This window comes from Triticum urartu, chromosome 2A (assembly GCF_056163025.1).
Source record: "Triticum urartu cultivar PI428250 chromosome 2A, HENAU_Tu73, whole genome shotgun sequence".
In the NCBI taxonomy this organism is placed as follows: Eukaryota; Viridiplantae; Streptophyta; class Magnoliopsida; order Poales; family Poaceae; genus Triticum; species Triticum urartu.
Window position 1 is genome coordinate 611,744,633 of NC_141874.1, and position 24,766 is coordinate 611,769,398.

Below are 24,766 nucleotides of genomic sequence, written 5' to 3' on the forward strand. Positions count from 1 at the left end.
CCTCATTGATTGAAGATATACTTTACTTCGTGTGTTGCACATCTAAGTCATCAATATGCATAAGGGTTAGGATGTGTGCCTGATCACAGGACATTCGAGGATTCCAGGATATTTAGCTCACACCGTAACTTGCAAAATCGCTTCTCATCCAAGGGCTTGCTGAAGATATCTGCCAATTGCTCTTCAGTGTTGACGTGTATGATATCAATATCTTCCTTTACAACATGATCTCTGAGAAAGTGATGACAAATTTCAATGTGCTTTGCCTTCGAGTGCTGAACTAGGTTGTTGGCGATCTTGATGGCGCTTTCGTTGTCATAGTAAAGTGGCACTTACTTCAGATGAATGCCATAGTCCTTGAGTGTTTGCTTCATCCACAGAAGCTGAGCGTAGCAAGATCCAACATCAATGTATTCAGATTCAGCAGTGGAGAGAGATACACAGTTCTGCTTCTTTGAAGACCAACATACAAGTGATCGTCCCAGAAAGTGACATGTGCCTGATGTAGACTTGCGATCAACTTTGTCACCAGCATAATCAGCATCCGAGAATCCAACCAGATCAAACTCTGAGCCCTTTGGATACCATAATCCTAGAGTTGGGGTGTGAGCTAAATATCGAAGAATTCGCTTCACAGCTAAGTGATGCGACTCCTTTGGTGCCGCTTGAAATCGAGCACACATGCAAACACTAAGCATAATATCTGGCCTAGATGCACATAGATAAAGTAAAGAACCAATCATGGAGCGGTATACCTTTTGATCGAACTCTTTACCATTGTCGTCGGGACCCAGATGATGTTTGGCTGGCATTGGTGTTGTGCAGCCTTTGCAGTCTTGCATACCGAACTTCTTCAGGCAATCTTTGAGATATTTCTCTTGAGATATGAAGATGCCGTTGCGTTGTTGTCGTATTTGAAGACCGAGGAAGAACTTCAGCTCTCCCATTATGGACATCTGATATTGCTCTTGCATCATATATCCAAACTCTTCACTGTAGTTCTGATTGGTGCAGCCGAAGATAATGTCATCCACATATATTTGGCACACAAACAGTTCACCATCATATGTCTTCGTGAAGAGAGTGGGGTCTAGGGAACCAGGTATGAAGCCTTTGCTCTTCAGGAAGTATTTGAGTGTCATACCAGGCCCGAGGGGCTTGTTTAAGGCCATACAGTGCCTTGTTGAGCTTGTATACCATGTCAGGATGTTTTGGATCTTCGAAGCCAGGCGGTTGTGCAACATACACTTATTCTTCAACCTTGCCATTGAGAAAAGCACTCTTCACATCCATTTGATATAGAAGTATGTTGTGATGATTTGCATAGGCCAGCAGTATACGTATGGCTTCAAGTCTAGCCACAGGAGCAAATGTTTCATCGAAGTCAATGCCTTCCACTTGAGTATATCCTTGAGCAACGAGACGAGCTTTGTTTTTGACAACTTGACCATACTCATCTTGCTTGTTGCGGTATATCCATTTGGTAACTATTATATTTTGCTTCCGTGGATCAGGACGCTTAACTAGTTTCCCATACATTATTCAGCTCAAACTGTTGAAGCTCTTCTTGCATAGCTTGAATCCATTCAGGTTCCATGAAGGCTTCTTCAACTTTCTTGGGTTCTATTATTGAGACGAATGCGAAGTGCCCACAGAAATTTGCTAGCTGAGTTGCCCTTGAACGAGTGAGTGGACCGGGTGCATTGATGCTATCAATTATTCTTTCAATCTGCACTTCATTGGCAACGTGAGGATGTACAGGGCGAAGACTTTGCTCTTGCTGATCATTGTCATTGTTAGAAGGAATGTCTTCAGGCTGAGCATTGTCTTCATGTTGATCAGGTGCTGAGATGATAAGTTCTTCTTCAGGATGGCTTCAGAAGGTATAATTTCTCCAGTTCCCATTAGCTTGATTGATTCACTGGATGGAACTTCATCTAGCACATTTGCCAGTTGCTCTCTTTGTGAACCATTGGTCTCATCGAACCGCACATCCACTATTTCAACCACTTTGTAATGAAAGAGATTGAAGAGTCTATAGGAGTGCGAATCCTTTCCATATCCAAGCATAAAACCCTCATGTGCTTTTGGTGCAAACTTTGAGGTGTGATGTGGGTCCTTGATCCAGCACCTTGCGCCAAATACTCTGAAGTAACTGACATTTGGCTTCTTGCCAGTAAGGAGCTCATAAGATGTCTTGTTCAGAAACTTGTGAAGATAAACACGATTGATTGTATGACATGCAGTATCGATGGCTTCAGGCCAGAATTTTCTTGGGGTCTTGTATTCATCTAGCATCGTTCTGGCCATCTCAATGAGTGTTCTGTTCTTGCGTTTGACGACGCCATTCTGCTGTGGCGTGTACGGGGCTGAGAATTCATGTGTGATGCCCAAGGTATCAAGATATGTATCAAGGCCAGTGTTCTTGAATTCAGTGCTATTGTCACTTCTGATGTGCTTTATCTTGGCGCCATAATTGTTCATAGCTCGATTGGCGAAGCGTCTGAAGACATCCTGCACTTCAGTCTTGTAAAGGATTATGTGCACCCAAGTGTATCTAGAGCAATCATCAACAATAACGAAGCCATAGAGGCATGCAGTAGTAGTAAGAGTTGAGTAATGAGTGGGACCGAAAAGATCCATGTGAAGCAGTTCGAAGGGTCGAGTAGTGGTCATGATTGTCTTCGAAGGATGTTTGGCCCTCGTCATCTTCCCTGCTTCACAGGCACCGCATAAGTGGTCTTTCTTGAACTTGACGCCCACGAAGCCTATGGCATGCTTCTTCTTCACAAGGGTGTGGAGGTTCCTCATGGCAGCATGCCCAAGCCTCCGATGCCATAGCCAGCATTCTGAAGCTTTTGCTAGAAGACATACGGCAAGCTGTGGTCCTACTGAGAAATCTACTACGTACAGATCTTCTTTTCGATACCCTTCAAACACTAGAGACCTGTCAGATTCCATTAGTACAAGGCAACGATATTTTCCAAATATTACGATCATGTTCAAATCGCAAAGCATTGAGACAGACATTAAGTTGAAGCCAAGGGATTCAACAAACATGACTTTGTCCATGTGTTGATCCCTTGAGATTGCAACTCTACCTAGACCCAATACCTTACTTTTACGAGTGTCAGCAAATGTGATGTGCCTCTTGTCGGATGGACGTAAGGTTGAGTCCATAAGAAGACTTCTTTTGCCAGTCATGTGATTTGTACACCCACTGTCAATAATCCATTCTGAAGACGCTGGTGTCATACCCTACAGTGCAGTTAGGGGGATAGGCTTCACCAAGAGCATTGTGAAGCAAAAACATTTGACGAACCAATGGGTTATGAAAGCTTAGATCCAGATTAGGACTAATAGGGAGAGTAGCAAGCGATTCAGGAACGAAGTACATAGTAAGACCATTCGGGCATTTGATCTTGCGCCCTACAAGATGTTTAAGGTCCCCAGCAATGGCGTCAGACGATTTTGGTTTTCTGCTGGAGACCTTTCCCTGCAAAAGAGAGTTAAGCTTTCTTAGCCACCCACATCTTCAAGGGTGGCTGAGAAGCAATAAGTCTAAGTGCAGCATCTGAGAATTTTGGCTTTGGAGCCCTAGCAAACAGTCTTGCAGGCGGACAATAGTACTCATAAGAATAAGCAGGATAGTTCTTGGTCTTATGAACATGGCGGTTTGATGAACCGCTCTCATATTCATATGCCTGAGTATGGTTTCCCTGCAAAACATTTGCGTTAGTGCGACTTAGGTGAGTCCTCTGTCTGTATGAAACCTTTGGACCGTATGAAGCCTTTGGTCTGAGGTTTGTCTTCTTCACGTGAGGTGTCATGATGACATTCACAGGAAGATTCTCCAGACACCTTTTCGGAACCCAGATCTTCTTCATAGGCGGTCCATTCCTGCAGTTAGTACCAATGTACCTGGCAAACACTTCACCATTCTGATTCTTAAATAGTATATAGTTTGCATCAAAGGATTCATCAATGATAATGGGGTTAGCACAGGTGAAGCCAGATAGATTGATGGGTCTGCTAAAGGTTCCTTTGCAGCAACCCACATGGTTTTGGGGTACTGCTCAGGTTTCCAGTAAGAGCCATCAGCATTCATTTTCCTTACGAACCCAACACCCTCTTTCCTCGGGTTTCGGTTCAGAATCTGCTTTTTGAGGACATCACATAGTGTCTGATGCCCTTTAAGACTTTTGTACATCCCTGTTTCAAGCAATGTCTTCAACCTAGCATTCTCATCAGCAATAGCAGTGGTATCCTCAGCAGAGGGGTTAGTTACCACATCAACAGTTGAAGATATTGCAACAGTAGTAGCAGTAGAACATTCAGCAACAGAAGTAGCATTATCACGCTCAATGCATTTAAGACATGGTGGTTCAAATCCTTCCTGAGCGGGACTGATCTGTTTGGTGTGAAGTGACTCATTTTCCTTTTGAAGATCTTCATGAACCGCTCTCAATTTCTCAAGATCTTGCTTCCTTTGAAGATAATCATAGGAAAGCTTTTCATGAGTTTTTGAGAGAGTTTCATGACGACTTTCAAGTTCCTGATACTTAACGTGAAGATTTTTTATGTCTTCAATTAAGGATTCAGATCGAGTCATTTCAGCACCTAACAGATCATCGCTTCTGTCTAACAGTTTTTGAATATGTTCCATAGCTTTCTGCTGTTCCGTTGCAATTTTAGCAAGTGTTTTGTAGCTGGGTTTTGAATCACAATCAGAGTCATCGTCACTAGATGTTTGATAGTGAGTAGTGCGTGTGTTTACCTTGGCACCGCGTGCCATGAAGCAGTAGGTAGAAGTGGAGTAGTCCTTGTCATTTGCATCGGTGTCGGTGACGAGGTCATTGTCTTCAGTATTGAAGATGGACTTGGCAACGTATGCTGTAGCCAGACTTGCGATGCCTGAATCGGACTCCTCCTCATACTCCACCCCCGCCTCCTCAGAAGCGGACTCCTCCTCTGAATCCATTTCCTTGCCAACAAACGCACGTGCCTTGCCAGATGAGCTCTTCTTGTGTGATGAAGACTTTGAGGAAGACTTGGACGAAGACTTTGAGTATTTCTTCTTCTTCTTCTTGTCATCAGAGTCATATTCCTTTCTCTTCTTCTTGTTTTTGTTCTCATTGTCCCACTGTGGACACTCAGAGATGAAGTGGCCAGGTTTCTTGCACTTGTGACATGTTTTCTTCTTGTAGTTGTGAGCAGAAGCTTCATCACTCCTTGAGCTTGATCGGGAAGACTTTCTGAAGCCTTTCTTCTTGGTGAATTTTTGGAACTTCTTCACAAGCATAGCAAGTTCCCTTCCAATGTCTTCAGGATCATCAGAACTGCTATCAGATTCTTCTTCAGATGAGGAGACAGCTTTTGCCTTCAAGGCACGAGTTCGCCCATAGTTTGGACCGTAGATATCTGTTTTCTCAGAAAGCTGAAACTCATGTGTGTTGAGCCTCTCAAGTATGTCAGATGGATCAAGTGTCTTGAAATCAGGACGTTCTTGAATCATCAGGGCTAGGATGTCAAACAAACTATCAAGTGATCTCAGTAGTGTCTTGACGACTTCATGTTTGGTGATCTCAGTAGCGCCGAGGGCTTGAAGCTCATTTGTGATGTCAGTGAGTCGGTCAAAAGTGTGCTGGACATTCTCATTGTCATTTCGCTTGAAGCGGTTGAAGAGGTGGCACTAGATGCACTTACAGTAAGCACAGGAGCCAGGCAACCCAGCTTGGCCAAAACTTAAGTCATATCGATGCATATAATGTTGAAGAAAAGGTACATGCGGAAGTTTGACACATGTGGTGGGCGTGAAGCCCGTATAAATAAGCTTCTGCTAAAGAAGCCCCCAGGTTTAATGAGTGCGAGTAGCACGTCATTTGAGGAGCCTTTAAGGGCTATAAAAGAAAAGAGGGGAAGGAGAGAAATGTAAGACAGAAAATGTAAAAAATGGACAGAGGAAGGAGACAAACACAGAGTCCGGCGCTAGGCGTAGAATCTTCGGAGACGGGCTGCGTTCCATGGGTTCGGCTCGAGTCGGTTATCCGACGCATCTCGCAGGCGGTATGCTCCACCAGTCAGGACTTGGTCGATTATGAAGGGACCTTCCCACTTGGGATTCAGCTTGTCCTTTTTCTTGTCCGGCAGGCGTAGAACTAATTCGCCAACATTGTAGTTTTCGGCCCGCACTTCTCTGCTTTGATATCTTCGAGCCTGCTGTTGATAGAATGCGGAACGGGCTTTTGCCACGTCGCGCTCCTCCTCTAAGGCATCCAAATCGTCCTGCCGATCGAGCTCGGCTTCCCTTTCTTCGTACATGCGCACTCGAGGTGAGTCATGGATTATGTCGCAGGGCAAGACTGCCTCTGCGCCGTACACCATAAAAAATGGTGTGTATCCGGTGGTGCGATTTGGCGTGGTCCGCAGCCCCCAGAATACGGAGTCGAGCTCCTCTACCCAGTGCGTGTTAGATTCCTTGAGGGACCGCACTAATCTGGGTTTGGTGCCGCTCATGATGAGACCATTTGCACGTTCGACCTGACCGTTAGTTTGTGGGTGATAGACGGAAGCATAATCGAGCTTGATGCCCATGTTTTTGCACCAGAGTTTTACCTCATCGGCCGTAAAGTTCGTGCCGTTATCGGTGATGATGATGTGGGGGACGCCATAACGGTGTACGACCCCGGATATAAAGTCTATCACAGGTCCGGATTCGGCCGTCTTAACAGGCTTGGCTTCTATCCATTTGGTGAACTTATCCACCATGACCAGTAAGTATTTTTTCTTGTGGGTTCCGCCTTTAAGGGGTCCCACCATGTCAAGCCCCCAGACCGCAAAAGGCCAAGTGATTGGGATAGTTTGGAGGGTGGTGGGTGGCATATGGCTTTGGTTTGCAAAAAGCTGCCAACCGGCACATTGTTGGACCAAGTCTTGAGCGTCCGCCCGGGCCGTCGGCCAATAAAAGCCTGTACGGAAAGCCTTGCTTACAAGGGACCGAACTGCGGCGTGATGGCCACCGAGTCCGGCATGAATTTCAGCTAGCAGGTTCCGCCCTTCCTCTTCGGAGATGCACCTCTGAAGGACTCCGGTAGTGCTTTTCTTATAAAGTTCTCCCTCATGGACCTAGGCTTTAGATCGCCGCACCATACTGCGTGCCTCGTTTTGGTCCTCTGGGAGTTCCTGCCTAGTAAGGTAGGCTAGGAATGGTTCTGTCCACAGGGCGATAACGGCCATTAGTACGTGGGCTGAGGTTGTGATTTCATTGGCAGAGCCTCCGATTAAGTCAGATTGTTCGGCGTCGGACAGTGCGGTTGGGTCCGGGCTAATATTGCCATGTTCCCCTTCCCATACTACGGATGGCTTGAACAGCCTTTCCAGGAAGATGTTGGGGGGGGGGACCGCATCGCGTTTTGCGCCGATGTGTGCCAGGACGTCTGCCGCCTGATTGTTTTCTCGGGCTACATGGTGAAATTCGAGCCCCTCAAACCGAGCTGACATTTTGAGGACGGCGTTGCGGTAAGCTGCCATTTTTGGATCCTTGGCATCGAAGTCTCCATTTATTTGGGATATCGCAAGGTTCGAATCCCCGCGCACCTCTAGGCGTTGAATGCCCATGGATACTGCCATCCGGAGACCATGTAAAAGGGCCTCATATTCGGCTGCGTTGTTGGAGTCCGTGTACATAATCTGGAGTACATATTGAACTGTGTCTCTTGTGGGGGACGTCAAAACAACGCCGGCCCCTAGTCCGGCCAACATTTTGGAACCGTCGAAGTGCATGATCCAGTTTGAGTATGTGCCGTACTCTTTAGGGAGTTCGGCCTCCGTCCATTCTGCGACGAAGTCGGCCAAAACTTGCGACTTGATAGCTCGCCGTGGCCTATAAGTTATGTCGAACGGGAGGAGCTCGATGACCCATTTTGCAATCCGGCCTGTTGCATCACGGTTTTTTATAATATTGTTGAGTGGTACTTCCGATGCTACTGTGATTGAACACTCTTGAAAGTAGTGTTGTAGCTTCCGGGATGCCATGAATACGGCATATGCAATCTTTTGATAATGTGGGTACCGTGATTTGCATGGGGTGAGGACAGTGGACACATAGTAAACCGGATTTTGAAGGGGGAATTTGTGTCGGTCCGTTTCCCGCTCGACGACGAGTACTACGCTGGCAACTTGATGGGTTGCGGCAATGTACAATAGCATTGGTTCGCCGATGTTTGGCGCGGCCAGGACGGGGTTTGTTGCCAATATTGCTTTTATTTCCTCGAGTCCGGCTGTGGCAGCATCCGTCCACTCGAAGTGTTCGGTGCGCCGAAGGAGGCGATAGAGGGGTAGCGCCTTTTCTCCCAACCGGGAGATAAAGCGGCTTAGAGCCGCCACGCATCTGGTTAATTTTTGTATTTGTTTGAGGTCCTTTGGGATATCCAATTGTGAAAAATCTCGGATCTTGGCTGGATTTGCTTCGATTCCTCTACCGGATACAATGAAGCCCAAGAGCTTTCCGGCTGGAACGCCGAAAACGCATTTTTCCGGATTTAGCTTGATGTCATATGCTCGGAGGTTGTCAAATGTAAGCCTCAAGTCGTCTACTAGAGATTCGACATGTCTTGTTTTTATGACCACATCATCCATGTATACCTCTACTGTTTTGCCGATCTGGTTTGCCAGACATGTCTGAATCATGCGCTGATATGTTGCGCCGGCGTTTTTGAGCCCGAAAGGCATTGTGTTGAAGCAGAATGGGCCGTATGGGGTGATGAATGCCGTTGCGGCTTGGTCTGACTCGGCCATCCTGCGTGGGATTCCTGGCATGTCTGAAGGGTGCCAGGCAAAAATGTCCCAGTTATCCCATAGGAATTCTCGCAGTGCGGCATCTACATCGGGGTTTAATCGTGCCCCGATGGAAGCTGTTTTATTGGGGTCCATTGGATGGACCTGGAATTTGACTATTTCATCCGCTGGTTTAAAGGAGGTGGGCTTGGATCTTTTATCGAGTATCACATCATCCCTGTTTATCGTGGAGCACAGCGTAGTCAGTTCCTCAGCCGCTAGGGCTTCAGACAGTGCCTCAAGGGCCAATGCGGCTGTCTTGTTTTCGGCGCGGAGTGCTATGTCTGGATCACTAGCGAGAGTGATGATTCCGTTCGGCCTGGGCATCTTGAGCTTCATGTACCCGTAATGGGGTATTTCTTGGAAGATTGCAAACGCTTCCCGCCCCAGCAGAGCGTGGTATCCGCTACTAAACGGGGCCACTTGGAATGTGACCTCTTCGGACCTATAATTATCCGGCGTGCCGAACACCACATCTAGTGTGATTTTTCCTACACAGCGCGCTTCCCGACTGGGGATTATTCCTCTAAAGGTTGTGCTGCTTCGCTCAATGCGGTTCCAGTCTATTTCCATTTTTTGAAGGGTTTCCTCGTAAATGAGGTTCAATCCGCTGCCTTCGTCCATGAGTACCTTGGTGAGGCGAAAGCCGTCCACTATAGGACCGAGTACCAACGCGGTTGTTGCTCGAGCTGTTCGGATTTTAGGTTCATCACTGGCATTAAAAGTAATAGCTGTGTCACTCCATGGGTTTATTGTTGCTACTTGATAGACTTCGGCGAGGCTGCAGAGTGTTCTTTTTCGCATATTATTTGATGCGAAAGTCTCGAAGACTGTTAAGACTGTACTAGAGTCCCTGAGGTGGTTTTCTGCGGCCTCCGGAATTAGGAGATCTTCGCCCTTTTTGGCCACCTGCCAGAGTATCCAACATGCTCTAAGGCTATGAGTTGGTGTGGCGTCCTCTGTACTATGAATTTTACAGGGTCCATTAAGCCATCCCTCCAGTACGGTTCCATGCCTGTAGAGGGTTTTGGTTTTTTGGTTTTTAACCCGGGTGTCTGATGATGATGCACCCTTTTATTTCGGACGAGGTTTCTATTCAGGGCCAGATTGTCCCAAAATTTAGTTTCGGTTTTCCGGGCGCTTTCCATCACACAGTACTTTTGTACTATGGACGCCAAGTTAGAGAAGCGTGTAATATCACGATGACCTGTGGCGTTGAGGATTCCCTTGTCCGTGCAATTATTGCAAAATATTGAGATTGCGTCTTCCTCGCGGCAGTCCTTTATCCTGTTCATAACCAAGAGGAACCTTGCCCAGTAATGATATACTGTTTCTTCGGGATTTTGCCTGATTTGGGATAGATCGCTTATGTTCGGGTGGGTGGGTGGAATTAAATCCGGAACTTCACCCAATCTAAGACTCAGAGGCCAAGGATTTTCCGAACTCTGAAGGTTGGATTCTTGGATGTTGTCCAGTGAATCTAGCCCGTTGCCTGATTCTAAGTTCAGGTCTTGAGTTACATCCTCCCCTCCGCGGGTATCCGGCTTGGAGGGATCGGGAATCCGAACGTAGCTAGTCCTTAAGATAGATGAAGAGTCGCCGCACTGTGCCTCTACCACGGCAACGTGATGGGTGACTTGGGGAGAATTAATTTCTCTTAGACCGGGTTTAAGCCCAACCTGGTCATAATCCGTAGTGACCCCCAAGGCGGCGATGCGATCCAAGAGCTTGTTTATGGAAGAGAGATCCATTGGATCTAACTGCTCGACGAGTTCCGAGCTGACGTGAAGATTGCTTTTGATGACCCGAGAGGTCACCGTCGGCGCAACGGCCGAACAGACGGTCATGAGAAAACCGCCTAGCCGGAGAGTTTGGCCGACAGCCAAGGCTCCCTTAGTAACGGCGCCGTCTTTAAAGACGGGAAGAGGCATCCTTCTTGATTGCGACGGCACAGAGGAACTCTCAATGGAAGCACCAATGTCGGTGTCAAAACCGGCGGATCTCGGGTAGGGCGTCCCGAACTGTGCGTCTAGGCCGGATGGTAATAGGAGGCAAGGAACACGATGTTTTACCCAGGTTCGGGCCCTCTTGATGGAGGTAAAACCCTACGTCCTGCTTGATTAATATTGATGATATGGGTAGTACAAGAGTAGATTTACCACGAGATCAAGGAGGCTAAACCCTAAAAGCTAGCCTATGGTATGATTGTTGTATGATGAGGTTGTCCTATGGACTAAAACCCTCCGGTTTATATAGACACCGGAGAGGGTTAGGGTAACACAAAGTCGATTTCAATGGTAGGAGATCTAAATATCCGCATTGCCAAGCTTGCCTTCCACGCCAAGGAAAGTCCCATCCGGACACGGGATGAAGTCTTCAATCTGGTATCTTCATAGCTACCCGGACACCCCCTAATCCAGGACTCCCTTAGTGCTGGTGAAGATTTTGATGGAGATTGACCCCCTCCCGATGAGAGGATCGTCGGTGATGACGATGGTGATGATTTACCCCTCCCGGAGGGAAGTTTCCCAGCAGAACAGCTCCGCCGAAGCCCTAGATTGGTTCCGCCAAAGTTCCACCTCATGGCGGCGGAGTTTCGTCCCGTAACCTTGCTTATGATTTTTTTTCTCAAACGAAAGACTTCATATAGCAGAAGATGGGCATCGGAGGGCCACCAGGGGGCCCATGAGGCAGGGGGCGCGCACAGGGGGGTAGAGCACGCCCACCACCCTCGTGGCTGGTGGGTGGCCCCCCTCTGGTACTTCTTGCGCTCAGTATTTTTTATATATTCTGGAAATAACTTCCGTGAAGTTTCAGGACTTTTGGAGCTGTGCAGAATAGGTCTCTAATATTTGCTCCTTTTCCAGCCCAGAATTCCAACTGCCGGCATTCTCCCTCTTTATGTAAACCTTGTAAAATAAGGGAGAATAGGCATAAGTATTGTGACATAATGTGTAATAACAGCCCATAATGCAATAAATATTGATATAAAAGCATGATGCAAAATGGACGTATTAGGCCACGGCCCAGATGGCCTCGGGGCCAATCAGGCCGGCCCAGTCGGCGCCTACAACACCCCTGGGGTGACCAAACCCTAGCCCAACTGAACCCCACTTCCCCCTCCCATGAACCCGTCTCCCCACGCTCCTCCGCCCGAACGCGATCTGGATCGTGCGCCTTGCCACCGCGCCCATCGTCGGCGCCCCGTCGTCCCTGTCGCCCATCACCGACCACCGCCGCCTGAGGTCCCCGCCGGCGCCGCCCTTCCTGCCGCCTCCTCGCCCCCTTCCCCGACGGACTACCTCGACCCTCGCCGCCCCCTCTTCCCTGCATCATCGATGAGGCCCACGGCCTCCTCCCCCTTTTTTCCTCGGTCGCGCCGACCGCTGTGCCCTGTGCCTCCCCGCTGTTGCAGCGGCTGCAACAGCTACCCCGCAGCCGCGCACGGCCCCTGCTTGCCTCACCCCGCTCACGAACCACGCCGCTGCCCACGCCCTCTGGCAGCGCCCCGCCTCCCCTACGCGCGCGCCCACTATCCCCGTCTACGCCACCACGCCCCCATCACCGCCGCTTCAGCCTTGTGATGCTGCTACACCGCCCACTTGTGTCCTGCCCCGCACCGCCGCACCCCCGAGGCTCCCCTGCCGGCCCACCACGACCGCGGTGCGCTCGCGCGCCCGCTGTCGCCGGCCCTTGCTCGTTCCGGCGCCGCACGACACTCCTCCCATCCCTCCCGCTTGGGCCACTAGCAGCCGGCCTCGCCGCGGCCACAAACCCCCTCGCTGGTCCACTAGAAGAAATATGTCAACTTATGACCTTCTGTCAGGGACCCTCGAAGAATTGGTCATAAATTTATGACCATTTTAGACCAATTGGTCAAAAGCTCTTCAGGGTGCTCCAAACCCTAAACCATTGCGATCATTTTGGTCAGAAAGGTTGTAATTTCCTTACACGAAATGGTCACAAAGAAAACAGTGCTAGTTCGCTGCCTTATTTCTAGTTGTTAATGACCAATATAGATGGTCATAGCCTTGTAGATTGTGGTGGGTTGTGATGACTAGGCGCCATCTCATCAGTTTTGCCTATGTGTCATGTCCATGTGGCAGTTTTTTCCCTAGGTTGTGAAGCAACCTATATTTCTATCATTCCCAAAATTTCCAAAAAAATCTATAAATTCTTTGGGGCATATCTTCATCAAATATGTAAAAATCCTTCCTTGCCTAGTTCAAAACTAATTCAACAATATTCATTTTCCTATTCTGTTCACAACAACACTTTATGAAGGAAGTGCTATTTATATATTCTTGATTGCCCTCGGAATTTTTGGGCACTCTTTCCTATCCAAATCATTACCGCATGACAAAATTCAGCTCCATTTGCCTAGCAAATCTTCCTCGGCAAATTTTCAAAGTTTTTGTCCACCTAGAAGCATTGTGAATGAAGTACCTTTTTTATATCTCTAAATGACATGAAATGTATACAGTTCCTTCATATGCCCAAATTATCACCCTCCTCCAAATTGCAGCTCAGTCAAATCATCTATGTGAGCCCAGGTTCAATTTATATTTTATGGCCAAATAGGCACGTTGCAAAGCAAGTGTTATATAGACCCGTCCTATTACCCTCAAACTTTTCGGGCACTCTTCCATACCCAAATCATTGCCACATGGTAATATTCAGCTCAATTTTCCTAGTAAATCTTTCTCGGGAAATTTCCAAAGTTTCTACCTCGAGAGAAGCTTTGTGAAGTAAGTACTAGCTAGGCTTATCCAAATGATCTGAAAATTGACCAGCGCATGACCATACCAAAGTAACTTACCTACACCAATTTTGAGCTCATTTCATTCATCCAATATCTCTCACTAGTTTTCCCAAGTTTATGTCCATAGAAGAGCATTGTGAAGGAACTACTACTTTGGCATGTCCAAATGGTATCAATTTTCTACAATGCTTTCCTATGCCCAAATAACCATCCTCCACAAAATTTCAGCTCACTCCATTCATTATTTTGAGCCCAGCTTCAACATTCATATTTTTGTCCAGCGTGGTACTTTGCAAAGCAAGTACCACCTAGTATCCTCCTTTTGAGCTAAAAATTTGTGAAGACATTCTCCTTAGTAGATGATCATCCTCGGCTAAAACTCACGCCCATTGGCCATGTGCATTTCCCGTACCGCAAATCAAACACTTGGCTGCTAATTCATGTTTGAGCATCGATCGGTCTCCTCGTGAGAATCTTATGTTGTAATTTTCTTCCTAGCACCAACCTGGGGAGTGCCCAACCCACTAGACATGCCTAGGCCGCCCAGAACACATGGCAACATTACGGTCACGCGGTGACCACGCGACGGGCATGCGAGTTTACGCGCTCTAGAGTTGGGGCCCTCGGCCACCGCCCAAACCTCGACGTATCTCCACCAAACCATGTATTTATGATTAAATAGGTCCTTATGTAACTATAAATGATTTTTGGAAAAAATAAATAGCAAACTATGAGGTAGCTGCAATTCAAATTTGACCCGCTTCCAGCTGAATCGGCGGAAATTTGTCTTTTTCACGAGAGGTGGATCAAAACATTTTACACCCAACCATTTTTTCAATTGTGCATTAAATATGGCCTAGTATTTTATAAAAATAATTTGGTCCAATTTTGCAACAATTATTTGGTAGTTCCTTCACAAAAAAACCTCCTTTCGGGCACTCGAAAAATGGAAAATGGTTTTTTCGTCCAACGAAAATGAAAACTTCCTTAGGCAAAATTGTTTGCCATTCCAATATGCACCCTTGTGCACAATATGAGATCATTTAAACAAACTATGCCATGAATGTGGCCATAAGATTGATCATTTGGCTTGAAAGCCATTGATCTCCACACGTGATAGCTCGTTTCTGAGAACACTTTTTTAAAATAATTGCCATATTACAAGTTTGTTATTTTCCTGGGAACTTGGCCACAAATAATGACACAATGCGGAGGTTTCCCAATTTTTTGATTTTTTTTGAATTTTTTATGCAAGTTTCAAATGCGGTCAAAACGGTGAGAATGACCGTTCCTAGCTAGTGGTTGAATCTTGGGATTTTTTTGATGTTTCTAACTAGAAATGATTTTTGGAAAAAATAAATAGGAAACTATGAGGCAGCTGCAGTTCAAATTTGACCCGCTTCCAGCTGAATCGACGGAAATATGTCTTTTTACGAGAGGAGGATCAAAACTTTTTACACCCAACCATTTTGTCAATTGTGCATTAAATATGTCCTAATATTTTATAAAAATGATTTGGTCCAATTTTGCAACAAATATATGGTAGGTCCTTCACAAAAAAACCTCATTTCGGGCAATCGGAAAATGGAAAATGTATTTTCCGTGCAAAGAAAATGAAAACTCCCTTAGGCAACATTGTTTGGAATTCCAAGATGCACGATTGTGCACAATATGAGATCATTTGAACAAACTATGCGTTGAATGTGACCATGAGATTGAGCGTTTGGGTTGAAATCCATGAATCTTCACACATGATAGCTCATTTATGAGAACACTTTTCTGAAATAATTACCGTATTACAAGTTTATTACTTTTCCTGGTAACTTGATCACATATAATGACGCAATGCGAAGGTTTTCCAATTTTTTGATTTTTTTTGAATTTTTTATGCCCGTTTCAAAATGCGGTAAAAACGGCGGGCTTGACCGTTCCTAGCTAGTGGTTGAATCTTGAATTTTTTTTGATGTTTCTCTGATTAAATATATACTTATGTACCTAGAAATGATTTTTGGAAAAAATAAAGAGCAAACTACGAGGCATCTACAGTTCAAATTTGACCCGCTTCCACCTGAATCGGCGGGAATTTGTGTTTTTCACCAGAGGTGGATCAAAACTTTTGGCACCCAACCATTTTGTCAATTGTGCATTAAATATGTCCTAATATTTTATAAAAATGATTTGGTACAATTTTGCAACAAATATATGGTAGGTCCTTCACAAAAAAACCTCATTTCGGGCACTCGAAAAATGGAAAATGAATTTTCCGTGCAAAGAAAATGAAAACTCCCTTTGGCAACATTGTTTGGAATTCCAAGATGTACCCTTGTGCACAATATGAGATCATTTGAACAAACTATGCCATGAATGTGACCATGAGATTGAGCGTTTGGGTTGAAATCCATGAATCTTCACACATGATAGCTCATTTATGAGAACACTTTTCTAAAATAATTACCGTATTACAAGTTTATTACTTTTCCTGGAAACTTGGTCACATATAATGACACAATGCGAAGGTTTTCCAATTTTTTGATTTTTTTTTGAATTTTTTATGCCCGTTTCAAAATGCAGTCAAAACGGCGGGCTTGACCGTTCCTAGCTAGTGGTTGAATCTTGGAAAACTTTTTATGTTTCTCTGATTAAATAGATACTTATGTACCTAGAAATGATTTTTGGGTAAAATAAATAGCAAACTATGAGGCAGCTGCAGTTCAAATTTGACCCGCTTCCAGCTGAATCGGCGGGAATTTGTCTTTTTCACCAGAGGTGGATCAAAACTTTTGGAACCCAACCATTTTGTCAATTTTGCATTAAATATTTCCTAATATTTTATAAAAATGATTTGGTACAATTTTGCAACAAATATATGGTAGGCCCTTCACAAAAAAACCTCATTTCGGGCACTCGAAAAATGAAAAATGAATTTTCCGTGCAAAGAAAATGAAAAATCCCTTTGGCAACATTGTTTGGAATTCCAAGATGCACCCTTGTGCACAATATGAGATCATTTGAACAAACTATGCCATGAATGTGACCATGAGGTTGAGCGTTTGGGTTGAAATCCATGAATCTTCACACATGATAGCTCATTTATGAGAACACTTTTCTAAAATAATTACCGTATTACAAGTTTATTATTTTTCCTGGAAACTTGGTCACATATAATGACACAATGCGAAGGTTTTCCAAGTTTTTGATTTTTTTTGAATTTTTTATGCCCGTTTCAAAATGTAGTCAAAACGGCGGGCTTGACCGTTCCTAGCTAGTGGTTGAATCTTGGAAAACTTTTGATGTTTCTCTGATTAAATAGATACTTATGTACCTAGAAATGATTTTTGGGTAAAATAAATAGCAAACTATGAGGCAGCTGCAGTTCAAATTTGACCCGCTTCCAACTGAATCGGCGGGAATTTGTCTTTTTCACCAGAGGTGGATCAAAACTTTTGGAACCCAACCATTTTGTCAATTTTGCATTAAATATTTCCTAATATTTTATAAAAATGATTTGGTACAATTTTGCAACAAATATATGGTAGGTCCTTCACAAAAAAACCTCATTTCGGGCACTCGAAAAATGGTAAATGAATTTTCCGTGCAAAGAAAATGAAAAATCCCTTTGCCAACATTGTTTGGAATTCCAAGATGCACCCTTGTGCACAATATGAGATCATTTGAACAAACTATGCCATGAATGTGACCATGAGATTGAGCGTTTGGGTTGAAATCTATGAATCTTCACACATGATAGCTCATTTATGAGAACACTTTTCTAAAATAATTACCGTATTACAAGTTTATTATTTTTCCTGGAAACTTGGTCACATATAATGACACAATGCGAAGGTTTTCCAACTTTTGATTTTTTTGAATTTTTTATGCCCGTTTCAAAATGCGGTCAAAACGGTGGGCTTGACCGTTCCTAGCTAGTGGTTGAATCTTGGAAAACTTTTTATGTTTCTCTGATTAAATAGATACTTATGTACCTAGAAATGATTTTTGGAAAAAATAAATAGCAAACTATGAGGCAGCTGCAGTTCAAATTTGACACGCTTCCAGCTGAATCAGCAGGAATTTGTCTTTTTCACCACAGGTGGATCAAAACTTTTGGAACCCAACCATTTTGTCAATTGTGCATTAAATATGTCCTAATATATTATAAAATTGATTTGGTCCAATTTTGCAACAAATGTGTTATTGGTCCTTCACAAAAAAACTCATTTTTGACACTAGAAAAATGATTTAAAATAGTTAGAAAGATGAGAAATGCATACAAATTGGTGCTCATCCATAAAATGTGGTCTAACTTGAGTGAAAATTTGTGTGATGCCCTTTTGCAAAATATTTTTGATAGCTGCTTCACAAATTATTTTAAAGCACAGATTCTCAGACCAATCAGAACACTTCTCACGGATCACCTCACTCTATCTGATCTGAACCGTCCAAACCAGGCGGATCCAACGTCTCCCACTCGCTCTCAGCAGGCCAAGCCAAACCCTAACTCCACTCCTCTCCCCTCTCTCCCCCGATCCAGATCCACTCCTCACAGCCGCCACCTACCTCCCGCCCCCGATCCAGATCCCGCCGCCCGCGCCCGCGCGCCACCACCTGCTCCTCCTCGCCTCCTGTAGGATGCAGACCCCACGCCGCTCTTCCTCCGCCCGCTCACCCACCCCGTCCCTTCCGCCGCATAACGAACACAAGCCGGCCATGGAGACGATCGTCAACACCACGGAGGAGGAGCCGATGCCGCCCCCCAGATCCGCCCCAACCCTAGCCTCGCCGCCAACGCCGTCACCCCCCTCTCCGGCACCGCCGCTGCCGCCATTACAGGTACCCTCTCCGCCCCCCGCAGCAGTCGCCGGGATTCCCGGGTTTTCTGTTCGAGCCCGCGTCGCGTGCTGAGCCCAGGCCCACTGGCGGCCGATCTGACTGCCTGCGCGCCGCGGGGGACGCGCGCGCCCGCGGCATTGTGGGGGTTTGTTTTTGTTCGGTGTCTCATGGTGCGAGCTGGTTCAATATGATGCGACTCGTCGGCGCAAGGTGATCGATCGAGGAGGGAGGGGGGAGAAGCTTGGCCGAGTGGATCGATCCGTTCGGTCAGGGTGGGGACCAAGGAGCGGAGGATGTCGAGGAGGGCGGTGAACCCTGGCCGCCGGGCCTCGGACGGGGGCCTGCCCACCGTCGCCAGCCTCTTCCACAACCTGTGCTCACCATGGCACTGCTCGCCCTGGTAACCACCTTTTCCCCCATCTCCCCCTCGCAGGAGTGCTGATGCAGTTGTCTGGGATTGTACGCATGTTTGCCTTCTGAATGCTGACAACGCTTCTGCTGCTGCTGGTTGGTTGTTTGTATGTTCGTTGCAGGGAGTGATTATTCTCATCGTCTACTTCAACAGCGGCTCAGGTGGGTTGCAAATTCCCAGCTTCGGTACGCGTTTTCCTTGTCGTGTGTGCTTGTAATTTCTGTGTAGATTGCAAAATGGCTGGCAAAACAGCAGCAGTGCCATGAAAGCAGCTCTGTTTCTTGTTCTCTGCTCTGCTCTGCTTTAAACTGAACTTGTTGCAGTTAGCAACTCGATACTGAATTTGAGAGTATTGGTGCTTGTAATGATGTTATTGTGATAATGTATCTAGTAGAGTAAATTTTACTTCATTTCAGTCCTCAATTCAAGCTACTATGAGTTAACGATGGTTTGGTATATGAGTTGGTATCACTTCTTCTGTTTCGAAATTGACATATGAGTTGCTTATGTTCAGTAAATTTCATGAATGTATGAGTGTTTGTCCATCAAAATCAAGAGGTGTAGTATATATCTACCAGGGATAGTAATTATTGTTGCTTACAGGTTACCAAAGTGTTGCTTTCAGAAGATTTTACTTGCTTGGTTGATTAGTGTTTTTCTGTAGAACAGACTCTGGGCTGTGTATAATGGGCATTTTGGGTTGTGTATAATGGACATTTCTAATTCACGTGTATCATTGAGTGTATTATTTTCCTGTTGAGCATGTATTTCGAGTCGCTCGACTAGTCGCGACTAGTCTATGAGTTGCAAAAATATCGTTAACTCAGCTTAGCGTCGACTCGCGACTCTAAGTCGCGACTAGTCACAACTTAGGCTCGACTTCTTCCGAGTCGCTGCCCCAGAGTGACTCGCATGAGTCGTGACTCGAAAACCATACTTGAGTTTTAACTATAGAAGAGAAATCATCTATTTCATTACAGTTTCGTTCGACTTATCCTTTGGTTTCAACTATACATCAGAGTGTATCATTGAGTGTATTATTTTCCTGTTGAGTAGCTTTATCTGTCATATCTAGCTCAAGTAGCAGTTTCCAGTGAAGAAAAAATTTCAGTACCATGCATTTATCTGAGTCTCATGTAGTTTCAGAAACACATGCATTTATCTGCCATGCTCTATTTTTCCTGAGGATAAAACTCCACTGTAATTCTTAAAACTCTCCCATAGTATCACAAACATATTGCATCGCCAGCCTACATGTATCATCTGTATTCTTCCATTGGTCCTGAGGATAAAGCTCCTCTGCATTGCTTAAAAGAATGGGAGTTTGTGAGGGATGTTCTATAGAGCTCTGCAACAACTATTCTTGTCTGATAATCGATGTCCTCTTATCGCTGAGAAAGTCGAGTAGTTACAGTACGTGTGCTGCTACGTCCCTTGTAGTTTTAGGTAGATCTTGTGGTCCCTTTTAAACGGATTTAGTTGGGAGATCTTGTGGTCTGATAATGTCTGGAATGGAGCACTAGAGGTCTGCAAAGTACACTTGACATAGGTAGTTTTAATCATCAGAATGCATCTCTCTTTCCACTAGTTCTGTAAGAATTGCAAAGTTTACTTTCTTTTTGTTTGTTCCATGGAGTATTTCCTTGGCTGATCTTGAACTCATGATGATCTTATTTGCAGGACAAGTATGAGTGTGTGCTGAAGGCCAATGGCAATCTGGAAAAAGCAAGTTCAGTCCTTGGAGGTACTTCTGCAACTCCTCAGCGTAAATTCATCATACTTATCTAGTTTATCGAAAAAAGCATACTCATCTTGTTAGTTATCTTGCAAGAAATGCCTGCCAAGTTAAATCTGAGTAATCGGATTCTACTCTCTTGGTTGAATTGTTGTCTCCACATTGTTGTTGATCCTGCTGAAGCCATTGCTGTGAATCTGTCTTCAGGAGAAGTACACCAGCGCGACATGGGTGAATGACAAGCAAGAGGAGGAGGTTCTGTTCCTCAAGGTACATCTGAATTTAAACCAATCTCGCGCAGTGCCACTATGCATCTACATTTTGTGATGAGTTAATCATGTGCCTGATGTGGAGCTGACACTGAATGTGTTGTGTGCAGGAGAAGTATGAGGTTGTGCTTGAGAGGAACACCAGGCTAGAGCAGCAGGTGGCTGCTCTGTCCACTTCTTTCCTGTCTCTCAAGGTACAACAAAACCTGCCTTCTAGGCCCCTGAAGTGGCTAAACCTCCTCCTCTACCACCAATCAGCTAGCAGATTAATTAATTCATGAGTGGTATCCTCTACACCCATGTTCTGCTGTAGCTTCTAGTATGTGTTTATCTACAAAATTTGTATGGTCAAAATCTGTAGTTATTGTGGATAGCAATATGTTACTGAATTTACTTTATTTGTATGTATGGTCATCTACAGATGCATATCTTGTAGAAAAATATATTGTTACACAAATTGTAACAAGGATTTTGCAACTTTAAGCAGTGTTTAAACTTTACACCCAGAGCTACTTGGAAGAACTAAAACTATTCTGCTGCTAGTGTTTGTTTACAGAGAGCCTGCTTATCTTAGTGAGTCTTTGTTGCACCCTTGGTTGTCGAGCTAGCAAGAAATATATTGAAGGCGCACACCTTGGTTGCCATTTCTCGATCTGTGGAGTCGCCCAACCGTATTTTAATCTCTTCCTCCAACGAATGAATGAGGTCGGAGGGATACACCCATATTTTAATCTCTATCTGTGTGTACTCTCCCTTATCTGCTTGCCTACTTGGCTGCACTCTTGTTACGGCTCCATTCATATCTGTGTGTACACTTGAAATTTGTTATGTACTTTCTTTGTATGGTCTGGTCATCTACACATGCATCTGTTGTAGACAAATACTATATTGTTACGTTACACATGCATCTACACATTCATCTGTTGTAACACCAAGTTTGGTCTATTAACATGGCGTTGATTTTGTGCTGCAGATTTGAAGCTGGGAATATGGGGAGTGCTAAGTTGAAGAGAGCTGGAGTATCTAGACTGTGATTGCCATTGTATATGTGTTATATGATAATGTAACACAATGATTCTGCTATTGTATCTTTGTTGTATGATGTATTGAACTGATTCTGGCTGTTATGTGAAGTACTACGTGTGTTCTCTATCTGTTCCCATTTGAATGTTGGTGATTTATTTACTAGCAAATTGAAATTTAAAGAAAATGACCTTGACAATTGGGACCCATTTACTAGAAGAACCTGACAATTGGGACCCATCTGAATAGTGGACCCATCTTAAAAAAAAGAAATACTTGAACTGCTCAGCCAAAATGGCCATGGCCCAAAAATAAAAAGGCTGCAATGTTGGGCTTGGCCCATGAAGCTAACAAAAATTGATAGAAAAAATAAACTAAATTGGCTGAATTAATGGGCTCGGCCCATATAAACACCGAGTTGGACCGGGCTGAATCTTGTGCCACGTCAGATTGCCACGCTGGAAGCCTACGTGGCCTGGAGAGGTTGCTAGTGACCAAAACACCACAGTGGACATATTTTGGTCATAAACGTTTGCGACCATTCCAGAAGAAAGGTCGCTATAGTCAGTTTACGATGCCCAGCTTTTGACCTTATGTTTTTGGTCACAAAAAGGTCATAAATGGAAATTTGTGACCATTCAGTGACCAATAGTGGTGGTCATAAGTTGACATATTTCTTGTAGTGGTCGCCGCTCGGGTCCGCCCCGTCCTGCGGCGCCCATCGTGGCGCCAGCACGCCCCTTCGCCCGATGCTCGCTTCCGCTTTGCCCGCTAAGGCTCCTAGGACCTATGACAAACGGGGCCCATCCCAGAACGTTTTTTTTAAAGAAGATTAAAAAATAAAAGATAAATTTAATTAATTTATTAACTAAATTAATTAACTTAATTAATCCTGATTAGATTAGCCTAATTAAATAATTAACCTGCCTATTTGTTATTTAAACTAATTAAATTAGTTAATTAGTAAACAGTCTATGACAAACGGGCCCTGACTGTCAGTTTGACCCAGTCAACACCCCTGTTGACTGCTGACGTCCTGCTGATGTCAGCAAGCACTATTCTGGATAATGTTGAATTAAAGTAATTAAATAAATCCTAAAAATGATTTAAATCTTTTAAAATTAATAAAAAATAAACCATAGCTCGGATGGGAAAACTTTGTACGTGAAAGTTGCTTAGAACGACGAGACGAATCCGGATACACATCCTGTTCATCTGCCACGCATCCCTAGCATAACAAACACGCAACTTTCCCCCTCCGATTCATCTGTCCGAAAATGCGAAACACCAGGGATACTTTCCTGGATGTTTTCCCCCTTCGCTGGTATCACCTCCTACTGCGTTAGGGCCCACCTAGCACCGCTCATTGTCATGTCATGCATCATTATGCATATGTTTTTATTGTATTCATTGTCATGTCATGGTGTCATGGGTATATACATACGTACATGCTATACATGTGGTGATTAAAGTCGGGTCGGCTCGTAGAGTACCCGCATGTGATTCCAATGTGGGGGCTGAAAGGACAGGTGGCTCCATCTAGGTAGTGGTGGGCCTGAGTTCCTGACGGCCCCGACTATTAATTTGTGGCGGCGTGACAGGGCAGTTTGAGACCAACCAGGAGATTGGTGGGCCTGGCCCTGGTCGGCGTCCGCGGTTACATCAATTAACACGCTTAACGAGATCTGAGTCTGGCCACTGGCCACTGGCCTATATGCACTAACTAACTACGCGGGAACAGTTATGGGCACTCAACGTCGTGGTATCAGCCAAAACCTTCGTGACGTCAGCGACTGAGCAGTGTGCGCCAGGTTGGACCGCGTAACGCAACTTCCTTTGTAATGGAGGTTGCTAGGTATGCTCACCGGCCGTGTACGCAACGTGCAGGTGTGCAATGGGCGATGGGCCCAGACCCCTGCGCGCATAGGATTTAGACCGGCGTGTTGACCTCTCTGTTGTGCCTACGTGGGGCTGCGACGTGTTGATCTTCCGAGGTCGGGCATGACCCAGGAAAGTGTGTCCGGCCAAAGGAGATCGAGCGTGTTGGGAAATGTGGTGCACCTCTGCAGGGAAGTTTATCTATTCGAATAGCTGTGTACCTAGGTAAAAGGACGACCCGGAGTTGTACCTTGACCTAATAAAACACACCCTTTCAAGTGCCAGATACAACCCGGTGATCGCTCTCTCACAGGGTGATGAGGAGAGGATCGCCGGGTAGGATTATGCTATGCGATGATACCTGGTTAACTTACCATCTACTCTCTTCTACTGCTTCAAGATGGAGGCTGCCTGAAGCGTAGTCTTCGATAGGACTAGTTATCCCCCTCTTATTCTGGCATTCTGCTGTTCAGTCCACAGATACTACCCATTTCATTGATACCAATGCATATGTAGTGTAGCTCCTTGCTTGCGAGTACTTTGGATGAGTACTCACAGTTGCTTTGCTCCCCCTTTTTCCCCTTTCTATACCCGGTTGTTGCGACCAGATGATGGAGTCCAGGAGCCAGAGGATCCCAAGGATGATTCTACGTGGAGTTTGTCTTCGAGGAGTAGTTAGGAGGTCCCAGGCAGGAGGCCTCGCCTCTTCGATCGTTGCTACTTTGGTGCTATACTTCTTAAGGGAAACTTGTTTAACTTATGTCTGTACTCAGATATTGTTGCTTCCGCTGACTCTTGTGTTTTCGAGCTATGTATTCGAGCTCTCGTGGCCCCTGGCTTGTAATATAAAGCTTGTATTATTTTTAATTTGTGTCTAGAGTTGTGTTGTGATATCCTCCCGTGAGTCCTTGATCTTGATCGTACACACTGCGTGTATGATTAGTGTACGGTCAAATCGGGGGCATCACAACAACGAAGAAGAAGAGGATGATGACAACTATCCTCCCCGTGAATACGGTGAT